This window comes from Gopherus flavomarginatus, chromosome 19 (assembly GCF_025201925.1).
Source record: "Gopherus flavomarginatus isolate rGopFla2 chromosome 19, rGopFla2.mat.asm, whole genome shotgun sequence".
In the NCBI taxonomy this organism is placed as follows: Eukaryota; Metazoa; Chordata; order Testudines; family Testudinidae; genus Gopherus; species Gopherus flavomarginatus.
In genome coordinates, this window is record NC_066635.1 from 10,222,932 (window position 1) to 10,238,788 (window position 15,857).

The following is a 15,857-nucleotide window of genomic DNA, read 5'->3' on the forward strand; positions in this document are numbered from 1 at the left end:
GTTGATTCATTTAGTGCTGGCGGGTTTATCTCCAGAAAACAATTGGTCATTTCAGATGGTACTAAAATGATTTCCCCATTTAGATCATTGTAATCACACAAAGAAGAAATTTAGATTTGTGTTTTCCTTTCATTAGCTATTAATAGTCAATGCGGCTTTACTTAGGTGCATAGGGAGAGATCCATTTCCTTTATGGCAGCAAGAGAGATATAAATTACATTAAATTAAGGAAGTGCCCCTTCCCCACCCTCCATGCAGACAAACCTTTGTTTGTGTTCTCCATAGAAAACAGTTAGACATTAATCTTATGCAATACAGCATGGAATTTAAAATCAGGAGTTCAAACACATTTCCTTCGAAGGATGTTTTTACAAGGCCTAATATTTCCCATGGCAAATGTCATCTATAACAAGGAAGTGAAAAGTTGAGAGTGATGGGGGGGTGGAAAATACCCTCTTGTTACTTTGAACTGTCTTGCAATTTAAAGCTACAGAAGAATGGGAAGAGTTTGAAAACAATGTGACCTAGGGTCCCCACCTTAATGGCTTTGTGGTATTTAATGGACAGCTGTCCATTCTGCAAACCAGCTCCTAGTCACTACCCAATAGTATGTATGGCAATGCGCTTGCCAGTATGGGTCACTATTGTCACCCTGCTTCTAGTCAAGCTTTCATTCTAAATAAAAATGAACATTTAAAAATGACCAGAGATGCTTTAATTACCTCAGTCCCTCAGGCAAAAGTGTATTTTTTTACCTCTAAAAAAAACCAAAAAAAAACCCCCTCTTTTATTTTGTATTCGAATTGTGCCTTTATAGTGCTTTCATGGTTACTGGTCTGCTGGCATTCCCAATATAAGCCACTATTGTTCTTGAAGGGGGTTTGTAACTTAACTATTTTAATTCCCACGGTAGGGTATGGATACACAAAGCCCCAGCCAAACACATTTTAAAATTAGTCGCTTATAATCAGAATAAATGATCAAATATAAATGATGATGCTATGTATAAGGCATTTTACATGCTATGCATTATACAGATGTGTATATAATGTATCTAATATCCATTGCGCTGTATAATTGATGCCCGTGGAACTGGTCAGGCAGTGTCACTCTCCTAAAAATATTATTCCAAAAATAACACATGCAGTTTGCTTTCCACTCCCTCAGCCTCTTTCAAACCTCCTGCAACCCATATAGTGGGGGAAAGGAAGCCCATTCCACTACAATGCTTTTCATCAGTCTATCTCCGTTATACAATTACTGACCTCACTCTAGTTAGCTCTGGCTGCATGCGCACATATACGTGAGCACACACTATATGGAGCTATCCTGTGTATAACATGGTATTTCTTAGAGCAAAATTTTGGCCACTATGAATGGCAGGGTAACCAAATTAACAAACACTTTATTTCAAATACAGGGCTGCTGTTAATGCTCCAAAACTCACTTATCCAAAGCCTGGCTGTGTCCTCAGCTAAAGACAAAGGGTGTTTCCTACAGTGAATGGTCTCGGGAAAGCCTGCTGTGCGTTTCTGCAAATAGCTGGCATGGAGGAGATTGGGGGTTGGGGGACAGACAACGGAGCAATTGAGCAGAATTGCTTTAACCTCAAGGCTTTCGCAAAGATTAGTGGATATAAATAAGGCTGGTTAGCTAAACCTCTCCCCTCCCTGACCCTTGGTCTGCCTTTAACAGAACTCCTTTCCTTTAGTTCTTGAACTCACCACCACCACCACCATGCTCCCAGGTAGGGTCACCAGACAGCAAATGTGAAAAATCAGGATGGGGGTGGGGGGTAATAGGAGCCTATATAAGAAAAAGATGCAAAAATCGGGACTGTCCCTATAAAATTGGGACATCTGGTCACCCTACTCCCAGGCAGCAGGTCACAGGCCAATGCTGGGCTGGTTGTCCTCATTATCTGAAGGCTTTGGGGTGTCACCTCTAGGTAATCAGGATTCATTAGCATGTATCACAACAGATTCATAACAAGAGGTATGTTTTACTCTAGACTGAACAAAACAGACAGTGAAATTCTTTAGAATATGAGCATTTTCTTGTAATACTTTTCAATTTGCTTCCGGGCACTTTTCCCATTTATTTATAATGTTATCTTTGTAGATACTGAGGCCTGATGTTCAGTAAAACAGGACCCAGGATGATGGTGAAAAGCAGCAGCTTGCAACTTCATTATAAATATAAAAATACCCAGGTGACTAGTCCCTACAGCTACCAGTCAAACCATCACAGCTCAAGGGACAGAGCCAGTGCTGTAGTACAAACAAATTGAGGCTGTTGGCTCCAAATGATGACCCCAGGTCTCCTTTCCTGCAGTAACAGCCTTTCTAACATCTCCACAAGGGGCCTGACTTGTAGTTGCAGATGAGGCTATCTAATGGGGCCTTATGTCCCAAGCCTGTGGCCGGCTTTGGGGAAGAAAGAAGGAGAAACCTGCCTTGTGGCACAGGATGACACAGTTGGCAATAATGAAATGCTTAACTTAAAGTGTCAAAAAATCATGACATTGGCTTAAATCATAAGGTTTCTTTTTAAAATAATCTTACGTTTTGGGTGCTTTTGATTCTCCTGTGTGTCTTTCTGAGTATCTGGGTCAAGCTTTTCTCCATAGCCATGAGGTTTTAAGAAAAGCACCAAATGTGAGATGCAAAAGTTGACAAGACTGGAAATGTCTGAAGTTGTGTTTTTTTCTTCTCTGTCCCTGAGTGCTTGAGGGGAAGAAAGAGTTGGTGTCTCTCTAATTGCCACTGAGACTGTGTGCAAAATTGTTCTCGTTGAGCTACTGGTTTCAGATAGTACAGTTATACTAAAGGGGCAAATCCACCCCCTTGTCCCTTTGGGGAGGTCTCCCTTGTATTGCTACAGTTCTGCTGTGTGAGGGGGAAGAGTTTGATTTGGGGGGGGAGTGCACCCCCTGCATGACTTGGTGTGGGGGCTCCTTCTGCTTTACGGGGGAACATTGGGGCAGGATAAGAGGATCTGGTCCTGCACAAATCCTTCAGTCCTGAGTTCTATTGAGCTGCCTTCTGAGCTGGAGATACTGTGGCTTCTCTGTAGCACAGCTCAGCCATTCTACAGGCTGTTAGGATAGAATACTTCCTAAAGCACCTGTGAAGATCTTCAGTGCTGAGTCGGCCTCTCTGGTTGCTCTCTGAATCCCTGCATTTGTTCTGATTATCTCATTCTATACAGCCAAATAAATCTGTTTAAAGTAGATGTACTGACAATCAGTCAATTCCTGCTTCTCCACAAACCTGACATTAAACTCTCTAACTTGCACAATTACCAAAGCTGCACTTGAAACAATTTTTTTTTAATGGAAAGCTAAAACCAATCCACTTTCTAGCAGCTGCCTTTAATTTTACCCATCTGACAACAGGTCCTAATAATTAAACCTGTATAAGGTCGCATGTGGCGATTTATAGACCCTGTTATCCCTCGTTATGCTTCCCTACTCTGCTTCCAAGGGATGTAACATTTAAATTAACCACTCCCATAGAATGCTTCCTATGTTGTAGCTGTGATAACTGTAAGAGCCTCAGCTCCCAGCACACTGCAGAACTGGGTCCTTAACTTGACCCCAATATGAGCTAATGGGGGATCTTTTTCTTCCAGGCAGCCTGATTTCTGGAGTGTAATTTCCTGCCCCCAAAGCAGTGTCTCATGGGAGGAAGGGTGGAGATTTTCTTTTTGCTCCATTTATGCGCAAGCCTCTGACGTGAATGCTGCTTTGAAGTGTTTGTAGGCTGCTGTAGGGCAGCTGTAGTTCTCCTTTAGATAATTTTTCAAAAGACTAAAATCTTCTAATATATTTGTTAGTGTTCATTATAGAAATGCAAGGACAAAGATATGGCAGCTAACACAGAGCATACAGAGAAAGTCAACTTGCTTAAGAGATGCCAGTGTTGCAATTTCTCTCCAGCCCTCTGGTTGGGGACTTTTTAGATTAAATTCATTAGTTCATGGTAGTTTTAAGATGTAACATAAGCCTCCAAAGGGATCTTAAGCTTTTCTTTTTTATTAAAATGAAATCTTCCCTTGGCATTTCTCTAGGCATTTTTCCAGTCACAAATAAAAGGGACACTGCTGAAGGATATTCTGCTGTTCACTTAAATGCCAGCAATCCAATTAAAGGAATATTTAACCTTTTGTAAATAATACTATGGTTAACACTGCCCGTTGGCTACAGGGGGAAAAATTTTAAGCTTCTTACCCAAGACTGATGTGTGTATTCACAATATAGTTTACAGTGTTATAAGCCCAGAATCTATTAAAATTACTCTGTCTCCAAATCTGCTCCCATTTGGCCTTCTGAGAATGTGCTTGTAAGAAAGCTCTGATCAGATGTCCTTCTCTAAAGCTCCTTACGTTAGCTTTCTGTGCTAAACAGAGATGGCCTCAAGCCACAAGTTCCATCCCAAACTTCAAACCGTTCAGAAGTGCGCGGTGTTGAGATTTGGGGGTTGGGTTCAGTTCTTTATAAAAACAAAGATCATTCCCACCCTGTAGAGTTAGATTTGGATTTTGATTTTTCAAAGTTCAGAGAGGCAATCTGGTTCAGGCCCATCTCTCATACTAAATCATTCCAAATCTGGGCATCACATTTTCTTTTCTTCTTGAAAAATTTAAGCAGTTTAAAGCCGGCCTGTTATAATTTTGCCTTGCTCCCTTGGTGTTCCTGATAATGTATCGTGGTGCAACATAGTGGGATATGGCTGTGTGTCAAATTATGAACTCTCTTGTCCTATTTTAGGCACTATCAGTGCACAAGCCTGGACATATCCAAAGGCAGCCTATTGTACTGTGTTCCAATCAGTTGCCTTGCCTGAGAAAGTTCTTCAACAAAAACCTAACACCAGGTGCCATCACAGAGCAATCTAGGGCCACATTCAACTACCAGCCCACCCCTATGGAGCAATGTTTTTTTCTACACATCGTCCTTGGGGCAGGGGAAGGGGCAAATATGACTGGGGGATCTGTAGCATGTTACAGTAAAGGAGGGAGAAAAATTGTTATCTTTAACCTCCGAGGATAGGACAAGAAGCAATGGGCTTAAACTGCAGCAAGGATGGGTTAGGTTTGACATTAGGAAAAACTTCCTGTCAGGCTGGTTAAGCACTAGAATAAATTGCCTAGGGAGGTTGTATGATCTCCATCATTGGATATTTTTAAGAGGAAGTTAGACAAACACCTGTCAGGGATGGTCTACATAATACTTAGTCCTGTCTTGAGTGCCGGGGACTGGAGTAGATGACCTCTCAGTTCTACAATTCTATGTCTCAGAGATGGCGGCTGTATTTCAGACCAAGAAAGGCACCAAATGTTCTGCTCAGCTGACCATTGCTATTTGGAAGGATGACTTGCAGGAGACTGAAGGCAGGATGGACTCTGCCCAGCCTGAACAATTGATGGACCTCAGAGACACACGACAAGGTGAGTTTCGACCAGGGGAGGGTAAATCTCAGGACTTTGTTTTCAAACATCTACAACTCTCAAGAGTTTCAAGAGCAAAGTCATCCTGTTTCCTTTGCTCAGAAACTTGCTCCTTTTCTTCCTGCCATGTTGTCCCTTACGGGGTTATACTAGAAGTCCACAGCCCAGGAGGAGACATGTGTAAGTAACTAGGGGGTCTCTGGATTTCGGGGTCTAAGGTGGCTGGACTGAAGAGTCCCATGTTCCATCAGACAAAATGTCTGAGCCTGGGGGTATGCCCTATAGACTCAGAGCTAGAAACAGTGATGAGACTCTGTTCCAGACCTAGGTGCCTTGGAAGCATGTGGGTCCCAACAAAGTGGTTCACTGAGGACCATACGGGGGGTCCTGGGCCAGATTGTAACACAGAGCAGCTTCCGTATTTTTGACCTCACTTCTATTTTTGTTTGCATACTTAATTTGGTCCAAATCGGTTGCATGTGGCAGCAGGAAAAGGGAGGTATTTGTAATGAAGACGAGCTAGACCTTTCTCAAGTTACTGTGGAGATGTGTACCCAGTTCAGTGTTAAAGGCTACGCCAAAGATCAGGCTGGAATCACTTAGATTGTAAGCTCTATGGGGTAGGGAGCTTCTTTTTTTGTTCTGTGTTTGTGCAGTGCCTAGCACAAAGGGGTCCTAGGGCTCCCAGGTGCTACCACAATACAAATAATAAGAATGATCAGTGGAACAAAGTGAGGGTAACACTGCAAAGTCGGTTCAGATCTCCTTCATGTTGAGACTGCTTTTGTTATCTTGTCTAGTGTACTGAGAGTAAAGTTTGCATGTAGTAAATAGGCTGTGGGTGTTAGGTGCCCAACTCCATGGACCTCCTTTAGAAAGCGCTTTGAGATCTATGAATGACAGAAGTGGGGAGGCGGGCCATAACTCTGCACTTGCCAAGGCCTAAAAGTGGAGCATTGAGTATAACAAAGCACCACAATGGAGAACATGTACAAAAATTACTTCTGCAGACCTTAAAATGTTGAGGGATTCATTTCTTCACTATAGATAACTCTTTCCATAATCTCAGGTTCTGGATTCTCCCTCTGCCACCAATGTCAGTAACTGTCAGTAATAAAAACGAAGAGGCACAAAATTTGTGTGGAGCTTTAGGACTAAACTGAGTGGCAACTCTGGAAAGGAGGAGGTTTTGGTTTTGCAAATTGAAAATGAGCATTCTCCAGGTTCACTTTCTCTGAACCACAAGAGTGCAAGAGGTTCCCAGGTAAGAATGTTCCAGTGTTGGTGCGCCTTTGGTGAGGAGCTAGCCCAAAGCCCAATTTAAAACGAAGAGGATATTTATATGTAATTCACTGAGATGAATCTGTTATTGTGAAGCCAAGAGGATGCTGCTAAAGGCTTCCTTATGTGGGTAGATCACTTGGCCTGTCTCACAAGGATACAGAATATAGATATGACCAAATTGGCAGGGTTTGTTTGTCATATGGTAAGGTTATTATTTTGCTTTATACAAAACCATTGGCTGAGAAAGGAGAGGGAGAGACTGCTGGCGGTAATAAATCTACTTTTCCTAAAGGAAAATGAGCTCTGTTCCAGACTCTAATGCCAAAAGTTGCAGAGGGCCTCTTTGATTATGTGTAGTTCTTTCCACAGCACCATTTCTACACACACCCAATATATAAATCAGGCAGCAAAGGTTCCATAGTGTTAATATAGCAGATCATAATAGCTGTAGCAATTTGCCATAGGATGGGCTACTGAGTGTCTCTAATTGATGGGGATACTGACGGCCCATTGTCTGCACTTCTGCTACGTTGTGGTTTGCCAGCTGGCTTATTCTTTTAAGTTTGTTTTTCTCATGCTGGTGACTTGGCCTGTATTTTTTGTGCTGGTTGTAATGCAGATGTATTTTCCCCCGCACCCCCCGAAAGATCTGGAAAAAACCTAAAGTTGATTGTTTTAAAAAAAAAAAAGAGAAAAGAAAAGTTTAAAGCAATTCTGCTTTTTGAAACTGCATAATTGAAGAGCTCTGAAATAATTGGCTTATTATAGTGCACCCATAAAAATGAATTTGCATCTCATTTATGAACTATTAGATTCCCTATCATATGGGACTGATTGTTCTTAATGTGACTTGCATGTAATTTAGCATTCTTTATTAAAACACTTTGTAGCTAAATACTGAGATGGATTCAATACCAAATCAGAGGGCTAAATGCTGAATTTTGGAGCATTTGAGATCCAGATTGTGCAGCTTGAACCCATAGCATTTTATTTCCCTTGACTTCCCAGTTTATGCTCTGCTAAAGAAACCCGAGGACACCCCACTTTTCTTTGACTTTACTTCCTGCAACCTTTAGACCTCAGATAGTGAGTAGGATTCCATTCTTCTGGCTGGCTTGGACTTCCTTAATGGTGCTTCTCCTGATTAATCTGTTGTTGACTGCATGTGAGCAGTGGTTAAACTCAATACCAGTGTGTTGTTGCCTGAGCTGACATGTCTGGCATAAAAAGGGTAATCTTCCCGTCTGGTGTTAATAATGAACTTGCACCATTAGAGAATTGGGCCCAGAATCTTTATACTTCAGTATGTGCAAAGGGTTCCAATCGAACATTTTTAAAGCCATTCAGTTTCAAAAGCTGCACATATCATCATGTCAGAGATGCAAGTGCCCTATAAAGTGAGGGAAAGATTGTTCAAACATAAAGAACCTAGCACAATCAATGATCACTATCTCTTTAATATGCTTCTGTTAGAATGTCCTGTTGTGTGAGTAACTGTAAGCACGGATGATCATAAACCTCAGTGTTTAATATCTGTGCCACCATTGTGACTTGAAGGAGGGACTGAGATGACCAGAATAAAAATGCAACAAACCCAGGGTCCCCTTTTAGAACTGAGGAAAATTCTTAGTGACTCCTTTACAAATAAAATGGTTCAAAGGAATGGGGAAAGTCAGCCCCTTGTGTGAAATACAGCAACAATGTTAAATAATTCTAAATTTACAGTTCAATATAGCTTCAAGAAATTATCTCTAGTACCTAGTAAATGACTGAAGAAAATTAAGATCTGTTTAAGTGTTCTTGTTTGTGTTTCCAATGGGTCATTGTCTGAAAAAGATCTTTAGGTTTTAGAATTGAGACCAACATTAATTCATCTTTGGAAACAGTCAGTTAAAAATATTAATGATCATTATTTAGCAGGAGCAGATGCATATGGCCAGAAGGTCATGTTCTGGGAGACCAGTGACCTTCAGAAATACTTTGGATCCCTCCCTGTATGTGTGTTTGTCAGTAAGTGATCACAGAAGAGAAGTCTTTAATCAGCCTCTGCTGGAATATTTGATTTAATCCAGTGCATAACCCTAATGTTTCTATTTATTATGTGAACAGTAAGGCGGCTGGATAAGTGGCGTACTGCATGACGTAAGAGCAGGGAGTGTTGGATTGAAAATGTATAAAAGGATCTTACAGGGCCGCCAGAGGGGGAGGGGTGTGGACAAGTGGGGCAATTTGCCCCAGGCCTTGGGCCCCGCATGGCTCCCATGAGAGTTTTTTGGGGCTCCTGGAGCGGGGTCCTTCACTTGCTCTGGGGGCCCTGGAAAACTCTTGTGGGGCCCGGGCCGTCAGAGCTTCCTCTGCTCCGGGTCTTCAATGCGGGAGGTCCTTCTGCTCTGGGACCCGCCGCCGAAGTGCCCCGAAGACCCCGCGGCCGGGGGAGTCCTTCCACCCCAGGACCCGCCGCTGAAGTGCCGGGTCTTCCGTAGCAATTCGGTGGCACTCCAGGCCCGCTGAATCCTCTGGACGGCCCTGGGATCTGATGCTCCTTCAGGAAAAAGAATATCTACAGCTCCATTCATTTCGGAAACATAACAGAAAATGCTGAGAATAGTTACATCAGAACAGCAGTGGGGAGGCTTTGCATTGCTATCAATGCTCTTCTTGACTATAAGTGCTTTCAGCCTTTCAGTAATAAATACAGCTGGAACACATATTATTCCAAATAAGGAGGGAGGCATAATTTATCCCTTTAGCTCTGGAACAGTAATTTGTAATATAGATTAAATTTGGCTTCAGAACTGTAGAGGGACTGCACCTTTAAGAACTACCACATCATTTAAGAAAATTATTCACATTATATATTAGAACAGATTAGAAATGTGTCCGTATCAATCCTGGGCATTTCCCTGATGTCATGTGTTGTTAGGGAAACAATTACTTCACATCTGAGTAAAAACCTACTTTGAGGATCAAGCTAATGCAGCATATGGTGCACTGTAGAAATAGGGGCTGTATATCTCGAGAATGCAGGCAATAGCCCATTACGGTAGTTGTTAACATATTTCTTCCACTTCAGCTGTTCTACTGTATGGCAGACTTTGTTATTGTTGTGCTTAGAAGAGGTTTTACACCTTAGAACCTGTGGAAGATGTAATAATGATTCATAGTTCAAGGGTTAAGAACAATTGATCTGTTAGCTTTCAGAGGCCTAGTGCTCTGTTGCCCTGGCCTTTGAAGGATATATGTCTTACTCAGACAAATCCAGATTGCTTTTCAAATAGATTCAGTTTGCTGCACATTGTTGTCAGGCAACACCACTGTGCAGCACAGCTTGTTGGCGCAAAGCAGCAAATAAGAAGTTTTTAGTTTTGTTGAAAACTTTAAAAAAAACAACAACCAAAAACACTTTATTTTTAGTTTTGAGTGTAATTTTCAAAAGTAACTAGTTATTGTGGATACCTCTATTTTTCGATTCCCAACTTCAGATACCTTAAAAATGCCTGATTTTCACAGTGCGTGTTCAGCATTTTCTACAGATCTAGCTCTTGTGAGGTGTTTTAAATGGGGCTTGCAAAATTGCCTATCACTTTAGAAGAGTTGGCAAAACTTCCATTGACTTCAGTTAGAGTATCACCTGGATAGATAAAAAACAACTCAAGGCTTCAGGATCATCTCTCCCCTTACTTAGTTTTTGTATTTTAGAATAAAGGATAAAACTCTTCCATTAGAGAGAGAAATGGTAAAACAATGTTTTCTTCTGTTGATAAAAACTCAATAAATAATAATAATTAATAATCATACCATATTTACATACATACCTATGGATAGTTATTTAGAGATGCTAAATTAGCAGAACACACACAACACAGTCACTGCCCAAAAGATCTTACAATCTGTGGACCAAATCCTGAAATCTTCACTCTGTTATCACTTATGCAAAACTCTGTCATAAAAGTCAGTGGGTCAAATCCTGAAGTCCTGACTCTGTAAGTCAAGGAGCAAAGCCTCAGCTGGTGTGCACTGATGATAATTTACATCAGCTGATGATCTGGCCCTCGGGTGGGATTTTCAAAAGTTTTTAAGTGACCTTGGGGCATCACTTGGATTGAAAGTCAACAGAATTTGTTCATTGAGGCCCAGGTCCTCAAAGGTATTTGGTGCCTCACTCCCATTGAAACTTTTGATGCATTTTGGATCAGGACCTTACAGTGTGATTTCCAAAAGCACTAAGACTCAGATCCTCAAAGTCATGGGCAGCTTTTTCCATTTGACTGGGCTTTTGGATCAGACTCTCATGCTCCATTCTCCCTGTGTAGTGGCAGAGATCAATCACGTTCAGTATGATGTTTGGTAACAGTTGAGAAGGCTTGGAAGTGTCTGTGAAATGGGTAATGCCATTCACACAACTACAAACCTCACTCACAACAGGCCTGCTGGAAAGCCCAGGGAAGTCTATAGGAAACTTTCTATAGACTCCAATGGGCTTCGGTTCTGTGCAGAACACTCTCACCTTGCTGAACCCAGGCTAGCCCCTCGCTATCTCCTCTCATAGAGTGTGTGAGATGCCCACTTTCTTCCACTGTGGTTGCAAGTTTTGTCTAACAATGGGTGTCTTCAAAAAGGTCGATTTGGAGGAAAAGAACAATACAAGGATTTTACCTGCAATCAGCATTTTGCAGAGAGTTCGTAGTAAATGAACATACTGGTGCAAACAGGAACATGAGTTATACTGAAGGAGAAGATTCTAGATTTGGTTTGTAATAGAAATGGTGCATGCTATGAGAGGTTCAGCGTAGTGGTAGCCATAGTCACTGATCTGAGGGATAGCGAGCAGTGGGTGAAGGGAGGGGGACACTTGAATAAAGCTGAGGACTTGATTTACCAAACACTAACCGTTATCATCAAAAGGAACAGTTACACAATTCTGGCACTTCTCCTCAGGCAGCTTTCTGGGCCTCACTTACAGGGCGGCTTAAGATTTGCACATTCACTAGGCCAAGCAACGTGCCACATTGACCGGCATTGGCACTTGGTACTGCACAGGGCCAGGAGGCTCCTAAAAACACTGGCAGGGAGATCTGTTCTCAGGCACTGGCTCCCGGGAGTGATTGAACTGGGCCAGTCCATCAGTACAGCCCCCTTGTTCACCCACTGTGTCACTGATAGAGCCTTAGTGTTCCTATGTATTCCCAACGCGTGACCGCTGCAATAGATAATACCAGCCATGATATAGGAAGGAATCACTTGCCTCAATAGAATAAGTTGCAAATACCTAGATTATTTATTTATTTATTTTTACTCAAGTGTGGCTGAGAGGCCCCAGTCAAGGTAAGAGCTCCTTTGTAGTAGCTCCTGCACAAATACATAGCAATGCACCATCCCTACACCACAGTGCTTACGCTTGAAATAGACGAGATGGAGAGAGAGGGCAGGAGAAATATTTATCCCTGTTTTACAGCTGAGGTGGTGAGGGACAGAGACCTCAAATGACTTTCGCAAGGTCACACAGGAAGTCAATGGCAGTGTTGAGATCTGAGCCCCAGTCCCATGTCTGATAACCGCAAGAGCAGCCTTCCTCTCCTTTGTAAGTAATTTTTGGTTATTTGATAGGTTTTTCTAAGCATGTTTTAAAAAAAAAATTAAAAAGACATTGTGAATACTCTTCTATAAACCTGGACAGTTAGAGGGCAGAGAGACGGGAGGGAGTAATTCATATGCCTGTTACCATGCTCGTTATATGTTTGCACTTACGTTTTTCATTGCCACAGATAACTTCAGAGAAACCAGGCTGATTATCTGCACAAGAGGTCATTTTTGCATGTTAAAGGAAAACACTGGTACATCTTGCTAATTTGATTTTAATATCTGTGCCACACTAGTGTTTTACCTAGAAATTAGATTGCTTTTTAGTAAGATAATTGGCTAATTAAAATGTCTTGTTCTCTAGGAGATGGGGAAGATACCCAGAGTCCTTATGTGATTAGGGACATCATAAAGTAAACATGCATATGTTCTTAATTCATGCAAGCCTGTTTAGAACACAAGGAAAGAAATATGCTCAAATGAATTCTTAATATTTCAGAGAAATTAAGGCCTGATTCTGCGTGGCTGTGAGTGTACAGGAGGTGAGGGGTCCTTTGTGAACAAACAGTTATTTGACCATTTGCAATATCCCATTACTGATGCATATCTTAAATGAAGTTAATTCTGAGATGCAAAGAAATGGGGTTGATTGAAGATGCCCAAGAACTTTTCCCCATGAGCAGCTTTACTTTTGCCACTTAGCAACAAAAATTTGATGCTCCTTTGGTCTGTGGGATGGTGTCTCTTTATCACCAAATCTGAGTGCATGTGGGGAACTTAGACATGGTACAGCTGTTACTTCCATCTTCCCCCATGCAGGGAGGTGGGGAATGGATGGAATCCTGCCTCTTTTCTTCCCCAACCTACTAGCCATCACAGATGAGTGGAGCAGAATGGGAAGCAATTTAGTACATGGGCCAATAAGCAGATTAATTCCCTCCACTGCCATTTGTGAGAGCCATACTTCCCTCCCTGGGTTGCTCCTAGGATGCTGCATCTATGCTAGGGGTCCCCAATGTGGTGCACCCATGGGGGCATCTAAATGTGCCCACGTCCTGGCCGGTGGTGGAGTATCCGCCAAAATGCTGCCGAATTTTGGCAGTGATGCCTCTCGATGATGTCACTAACCGGCAGCAAGCAGTGTCATCGAGAGGTGTCACCGCTGAAATGCCACCGAATTTCAGCAGCATTTGGCGGATGCTCCACCACCACCACGGTCCTTCGTCTGGCGCCCGCCAGACAAAAAGGTTGGGGACTACTGATCTATGCATTACCCCTCATTTAGGCTACAGATAAAGTCACAAACTAGCCCAAAGTGTGCAAAGTATATAGAAACGTATGCTAATTTGTATGTGCAAATGATTTTAATTAAATGTAGACTTCCCTATCTTCAATTAAAAATGCTGGATGTACTCCAAAGTTACAAATTCCTTCACTGAGCCAGTAGGGAAAAATAATGAATTATAGCTAATATAGCCGTGAAGCCTATATTTACACAAGTAATATGAAGCTAATGTGTGGATAAAATTGTTTTAATATTATTTCATTTTAAAATTTAAAACTGTTAATGATTTGGACACACTATTGAGCAGGTATATTTGGCAGCTGGCTAGAACAGCTAATTCTACTAAAGGTCTAGTTGAATCAAAATCTATATTGAACATTACATAACACGTTTGAGGTATTTTATCAGCTTAAATGGGCTCACCTTCTCATTTTGTTGTGCTTTATCATTGTTAGCCTTCATAGGCATTGCCAATAAATAAATACATACTATCTTAGTGTCAGAGGGTCTGATTTTTTACACTCTCACTATTGTAACTGCACTGACTTTAACAAAGACACTTGAGTCTCAAGAGTGTAGGAGCAGCATCTTGCCCTAGAAATTGTGTTACCAATTACGACTGATAACTTGATCCATGCCTGTATTATCATGTAGACAATCATGACTAAGTCCAGACTCACATTGGCTCCCTTGTTCTCTGCCAGGTATACGTCTACAGAATTGGTAGTAAAAGGTCCATTTCTCATTTGATTTGTTTAAATTTTTTTTAAGTGGTTTTTCTTGGCATGAGATTTCAGGGCACCAGTCCTGCTCGTATTGAAGTCAAAGACAAAATTCCTCTTGACCTTCGTGGTGCAGAATCACTATTGATCTAAATACAGAAAGGAAATGCAATTTTAAATTTCCTTCTGTATTTCTTTGCATAGTTGAAGAAGAGGCTAAACCTCACTCACCATCCCAACCAGACTTGTATTCCAAGAGGGCTGGTATCCTTGAGAAATGAGTTTTGTAATATTAGTTTTGTCTCCATGAAGGTCATACTGTAGGAGTTGCACCTGCTTTTTTCTGAAGATGCTTCACAAATCAATTGTTTGTGTTTTTCAAATTGAGCGCATTGTCCCCCAGGCCTGTAAGACTGAGTATGTCAATGATTTCCGGATCAACTTGCTACATGGAGAAATTGACCAGAATAGCTCCCTCTGTGGACACTGTGTTCTGGAATAAATGTGACTACATTCCAGAATAATTACTCTACAGAGTAAACATTCCAGAATCAAATCACTTTTACTTCAGAATAACTGTCCATATAGGAAAATTATTCCAGAATAGCTAAATGATAGTAGAATCGGTCTGCAAGTCAATTTCCTCAGTAAACACAAGACCCTGAAAGGATTGTGGGGGCAATATTTATATTGTTTAATCCTTCCCCACTGGGACACATGAAACTGCATCCAACTAATGTGTTGTCAAAGCTGTAGTACAAGGAAGATCACCTTGCACAATAGGCTTGTCGTCTTGTTGACAAATACAGAGTAATTCTCCTGATTGGTTTGCTGAAGTCTCATGAGTGTATGCGTGAGGCATGCCCCGCCCCGCCCCCCATACACACTGGAACATGCACATCTGATTTATAGCCAATAGTTCCTGTGCAGTAGTCTTCAGTTGCATTTATGCTGTTGACCCCTACAAAGGCGGGGTTCTGGAGCTGCTTTTTGCTGAAATTCAGTATACGTAAAACTGTTCAGAAAGCAACACCTGGACGTTTTATCAGGATGTCCTGTCACTAAACTTAGATTGTTACTACCTACCTTTTCTCTCACTCCATTGAAACAAGACAGGACTCACGGAATGCCTGGGCTAGCAGAGAAAGAAGTGAATCACTGTCAGTGTTTTGGGGGTATCACTGTCATGACTGAGGAAGAAATTCATCTTGATCGTTCATGGGGAGAGTTCTACTCAACACCCGTCTCTGCGTTGAAGCAAAAACACTTTGAGCTCTTAAAAAGGTAAAAACTATCAGGGCCAGATTCTCAGCTGGTGTAAATCTGTATAGCATCATTAAAATCAATAGAGCTACATCAGCTTTCACCATCTGAGGATCTGGTCATATCTGTGCTCTTTCAGCTAATCCTAAATCCCGCTGAATTCACAGACATACACACCTTTGACTTAGTGTTAAGGGCATAATTTGACACTTATTGAATTCAATAGAGGGGTGTGTGTGTGTGTATATATATACACACACATACGTATTGAA